We start from the raw sequence: 5840 nt of genomic DNA on the forward strand, positions 1-5840 counted from the left end.
ATTTTTAAGAGCCTATATGAGCATATGTTTTTAATCAACAGTGGATTTATTTTAAAATAGCTATTTCACCAGTTCGCCTTCTTTTATAATTTACATAAACCGTTTTAAAATAAAAAAGGACACATGACTGAGAACTCAGGTTCACTTCAACTTCAGGATTAGAGCCGATTCCGAAGTGTTAAGGATCTCTAGGTCTGCGACCCCTTTCACTGCGTCCGCAGGGTGTAAATTACACTCTCGACCGCTAACACTGCTTAAAATGTTTCCTACGGTTTCTACGGGTGCAAGAGTGTCAACTTCCCGTCCTAAACTGTTTCTGTTATTATTAAAACAGCTGTCAGCTGGGCTTCGGTGACCTCTTTGTACAACCGTTTATTCAACGCTTTGGGAACCTCGAGGCTGCGTCACACCGTGTTACCCTCGAACTAGCTCCAAGAACACGGCGGCCCGAGGGTCCAAGAACGCCGGGGCCCGGCTCGCCCGCGCCGCGAAGCTGCCTACCCGCGGCCCCGGGCTGGGGGCGCCCCACCCCCACCCCGCCCGGCTCCCGGCGGCTCCCCCCCGGCCGCGCACACTCGCTCCCTCGTTCCCTCGCACGCACACGCGCCGCGTCCCCGCCATGTTCCGGGAGCGGCGCGGCCGCCCGCGGAGCCCCCGCCCCCCGCTCGGGCAGCTCCCGCCGTGCCGCGGCCACGGCGCTCCCGGCGGGGCAGCCCATACTGTCAGCGCGGCGCCGCAGGGCGGGGCGCGTCCCTACCTCGCTCGGGGGAGGGGACGGGAGCGGGCGCGACTGAGGGGCTCCTCCCGGACTCCGGGGCCGGGGCTTGAAACCGCGCCCCTCCTTCCTCTTCGCCTGTCGCCACGCCCCCCTCGCCCGCACGGACCCGAGGCACGGCCGGCGCGGGAGGGTCTACCCCCGGAACGAGGGCCTCGGCGCCGCCGACGCTGTCGTGGTCTTCGCCGCCGCCGCGAACACCGCCAAGGCCGGGCTCGAAAACATCTCCGGTCTCCGCCGCCCCTCACCACAGCCTGCTCGCTCCCAGGACGGCGCCGTCCGGCGATTGGCCGCGGCGCGGGCACGTGACGCGCCGGGCACGGGACGGGCGGCGTGAGCGCTCCGCCCCCGGCCCCGCCGCCCCTTCCGCCCGCCTCCCCGCCGCGGCCTGCCGCGGCCCGCCGCTCTGGCTGGGCCGGGAGAAGCTTCCCGAGCCGGGGGCGGGGGTCGGGGCGTACCAAATGGACGCGGGGGTGCAGACTCCACCCGCCTCGCCGCCTCCCCTCCGCCGGCACCGGCCCCAGAAGGGAGGGGCCTAAGGGAGCGAGGGAGCCGCGCAGGCGCCGCCGACGTGCCGGGCCGGCGGGTGCCGCTTCGCGCTCTGCGGCGACCATGACCGTGGCAGTGACTGGAAACTTCGGGAAATGGCGGCGGCGAGGAAGAGGAGTCTCTACGTTGGGTATTCACATGTTATTTTTGCGGGGGCGGGCGGACGAGTTTGCGAGCTGGGACCCGGGAGAACAACGCTGCTGCCCCGGCTGGCGGCGGAGGCGGGTGTCCGCCCCGGCTCGCGGTGGACTGCGGGCCAGGGGCGTTCGGAAAGGCGGTGCGCCCGGGTCCGCGCACTGCGCCTGCGCGCCGACGGCCGCACCTGCGGAAGCACGGGGCTGGCCAGGCCGCAACGCGCCCCTCACCTGAGCCATGTGGGCCCCGGGCTCATCCCTAAAGCACGTTCGCGTGCACCTGTCGCGGGGACTGCACGGACTCTGCAATACGCCCTCTCACAGGCACACCTTCGGATGACCTTTTCAGACAAATTTAAGTGCATTTTCCCCCATCCGAGATAGTCCTTCTCAGGGCACTGCCAGCTGGAGGACAGTGCAGGAGGGAAATTTACCGCCTCGGCGGTCCAGCTGCTGGCACTCTGACTTCCTCTGGAGGGTTATCCGCGACAGTTTGTACTTGCCCTTATTTAACCACCAAAGGGATTACATAATCGGAGGGAAACCATTTTATTGAGTTCCTTTTGGACGCTTTTTATTTACATTGAGGTTAATCCGCGACTATCTGTGCATGCCTTTATTTAACCATAAAAGAGCTTGCGTAATTGGAGGGAAACCATCTTCTCCCTCATCGTTGTGGCCTCCAAACTACAGCACGCATTTGTGACTTAATGAGTGAAGTTACGAATTTATGTCATTAATCAGATGATATATTTCAGACTTGACAGAGAAAGCTAAATCCCCGCATTTAACCATATAAAGCATAAACTTGCATTAAACATCACTGTTTTTTACTTTCCTAGGTTCCTGATTTCTCCCACCTTTAAAAACATTAGGTTCAATATGAATTGTAAGAGAGCACCTTGTGGCTAGAAGTGGATCACTGTTACGTATAATTTGGATATTTATGGCATGAAATACAAAGAAAAATCCACTAAAAATTTAACCAACTCTTGTCTGACTTCAAGTCGTTGAGTTGGTTCTCATTTAACTCGCTGTCATAGGGAGAATGGATGGCAGAGGCAATAGCTATTTCTACAGCAGTACGAGCCTCAGTTCAAAACTGAAAGGTAGCTAATCTTGAATTTGCTGAAATCAATTAACCATAATTCATGCCATAACTATATGCACAACCTTATTACTTAAAAGTCACTGAATACATGAAAGACTCAAGGCAATTGTGATCTAAGGCACTGTACTGACTACACTTGAATAGGACACTATCTGTAAAAGAAAAGTTCATTGTAGAATCAATCAAGTTGCAAAAAAAATTTTATTGAGGCTCTTATTAAGATTATACACGACAAATTATAAATCAGCCACAGTTTGTTATTGGAAAAGTCCAAAATGAAGGGAAGAGGAGCTAATTTTCCTTTCAGTTTGAAACTAGAAGTATAAATCAAGAAGTTAATTCTTATTATGGATAAGAGACCTCAAAAGAAGCTGGAGCTAGTTGATTAGTAAGTTGCTAAGGCTTTTAATTGTAGAGCCCTGTCTTTGTCTCAAATCCTGGAATCCATCTTCAGCAAGTGGGCAAAATATCTGTTTTCTTAATAGAACCAGGAGATCAAGGACCCCAAGCATTAAACATCACTCTTAGCCAAGGTTAAGTTTTATTACATTTATTTAGGGTTATTACTAGCAGACACTTAAAATGTGTGTATTTGATATCTAGAAGCCATCTGCAAAATTTACTTTCTTTCCAACTTCTTACCTTTAGAATCAACTACTGTTACGTTTTGCTACATGATGTACAGTTAGATCATTCAAATAATCCTGCCATATTTCAGGAAGGTGAATATAATAAATGAAAAATACAGTCTCAATCATGGCTTATCATATGACAGTCTATACAGATGTAATGCTTTAATACTCTTATGACTATCATCATGTTGTAGGACTTACTAGGGCAATGGCTCCATCCAGTCACAGCAAGTAATTCTGAGGAATTGGTAGCTTTCCCTAGCTACACTCAGTAGCCGCTCCAAAAACCACCAAAAAAGCCAGACATTAGATTCTTTGCCCAGTAGGAAAAATGACAAGTTGAATTATTTGTTGGTTCATTTTTGTAATAAAAAAATTTAAATAGCAATAAGAACATTTCCTCCCTAAATATCTTTTTTGTAAAACACAGCACAGAGCTAGGAACTGAGAGAGCAAGTGGTGTTAGACACATCAACACTGCCAACTTCTCCTTATGGGTTTGAAAAATAGGCTGGGATATAGCTTCATCTCAGGCAACCGAAAACTGGCAAGAAAATTTTAATCAGTGTGTTCATATACATTTGGAACCATCTTGGATTACTGTAATGAAATTTTACCTGCCAGGTGTTTTTAAAACCTATCTGTAATTATTAAAACCAGTGCTCTTGTGTTAAAAATTGATAGGATTTTCAAGAAAAATGGACAAAAAGATTAAGCAAGATTCAACTCAAAATCCTAATATGTACTACTGCAGTACAATGTAAGTGATGATCTAAGAACTATAGAATATATTTTGATAATGATATAACAGTATGCCTATAATTATAACGACCTAAAATCAATATTCTGCTTCTAAAGTAGTACATAAGTTAATAATCAGTGCATATCCTTAATACATGACTTGTTTTTTCACCCAGTATCTGAAACCTTCCCACTCCTAACATTTCGTCTAGTGGGAAAAAAAAAAAATTATGTCAAAGTGTAAGGCATTTTTTACAATAGTAACTTTAATTTAAAGGAATACCTGTAATTTTTCATAATTTAAAATAAAAAGCTTAACAGCTAACAAAGAGAAGATAGACTATTTTTTTTTAAGAGGTAAAAATAATAGTAAAAGTAGTTGCCTGTGGGAAGAAGGTCTGAGGGCTCTAGGGTAGAAACGAGCATTTTCATTGTGTTACCTTTTTGTGCCACTTGAAAAATTACTGTTGTTGTTACCTTCCTAGGTAAAAAACAAAAACTAGGGTTTTTTTTTTAACATCTTTATTGGAGTATAATTGCTTTACAATGGTGTGTTAGTTTCTGCTGTATAACAAAGTGAATCAGCTATATGTATACATATATCCCCATATCCCCTCCCTCTTGCATCTCCCTCCCACCCTCATCCCATCCCTCTAGGTGGTCACAAAGCACTGGGCTGATCTCCCTGTGCCATGCAGCTGCTTCCCACTAGCTATCTTTTACATCTGGTAGTGTATATATGTCCATGCCACCCTCTCACTTCGTCCCAGCTTACCCTTCCCCCTCCCCATGTCCTCAAGTCCATTCTCTACATCTGTGTCTCTGTTCCTGTCCTGCCCCTAGGTTCATCAGAACCATTTTTTTTTTAAGATTGCATATATGTGTGCTAGCATACGGTATTTGTTTTTCTGACTTGCTTCACTCTGTATGACAGACTCTAGGTCCATCCACCTCAGTAAAAGTAACTCGACTTGCTTCACTCTGTATGACAGACTCTAGGTCCATCCACCTCAGTAAAAGTAACTCAATTTCATTTCTCAAAAACTCATTTTTAAAGACAGTCTTAAAAATAATCATATTTATAAGCATCATAGTTACTAGTCTGTCATAAGATCAAGGCCAAACAGTGACTTTGAGAAATCCTGAAACAACTGGATTAGTTTAGATCTATCCCTGAATTTAAAGCTGGCTATTAATTTTTTATTCCAGCTTGCAAAACTCATAGCTAGTTTCTTGAACTGGATATTATATACAAAGGGTTTTATTCTTTCTTTCAAGTCATAATATGCATTCAGCTGAGGAGTATATTTCCCATATCCACTGAACCTTCCAACTCAAGTTACACTTCCAGTTTCTTCCCCCACTTAGTTTTTGTATACTTGCAGGGTCAGAATAGCCAAGGATAATATCAAAGTATTTTGTACCCTCCTTTAAAAATGATAAATAGTACTTCTAGAGGCAACTACCCTATCCTCGTTACACCTACAGTCGCTTGATATGTCACTTACCAGTTGAAATTACAGTTAACAATGGTGTGCTGTAAATATAAAAATGTTTAAAGAGAATACTGACAAAGTTTATAGAAAGATCGTATTAACTTAAGACTTGGCTATGGCTAAAGATGGGAGAGCAAAATGTATTTGAAATTTGACAGAATTTTTACTTCACAATAACCTAATATTACTGATAAAAGTGACGGGACAGTTGAAAATGGGTAATGTTGAAATAACTGTTAACTAGCTTATGGAATAATGTGTTCATAGTTAGCCAAAGACAGCAGACGACTAAAATGGTGCTCTTAAGTTCTGACATGGCACTTACTGCTGCAAGTTGCTAGGTTACAAGCAAGGTGTACACAGATGGAAATGAACAAATAATATAAAAAGTCTATGTAGATA

The 5840-nt window shown here is 45.8% G+C and overlaps 1 protein-coding gene across 1 annotated transcript in view; it reads right to left on the reverse strand.

Moving 5' to 3' along the window:
* The window catches only part of ANKRD12 (ankyrin repeat domain 12), a gene marked incomplete at its 3' end in the record, with an annotated part of 109845 nt that extends 108839 nt beyond the window's left edge, over nucleotides 1-1006 (reverse strand). The window contains exon 1 of the mRNA XM_079717028.1: nucleotides 758-1006. The remainder of the gene's footprint in view (nucleotides 1-757) is intronic.
* Nucleotides 1007-5840: the final 4834 nt, after the last annotated feature.

This window comes from Hyperoodon ampullatus (assembly GCF_949752795.1).
Source record: "Hyperoodon ampullatus genome assembly, chromosome: 13".
Lineage (NCBI taxonomy): Eukaryota > Metazoa > Chordata > Mammalia > Artiodactyla > Ziphiidae > Hyperoodon > Hyperoodon ampullatus.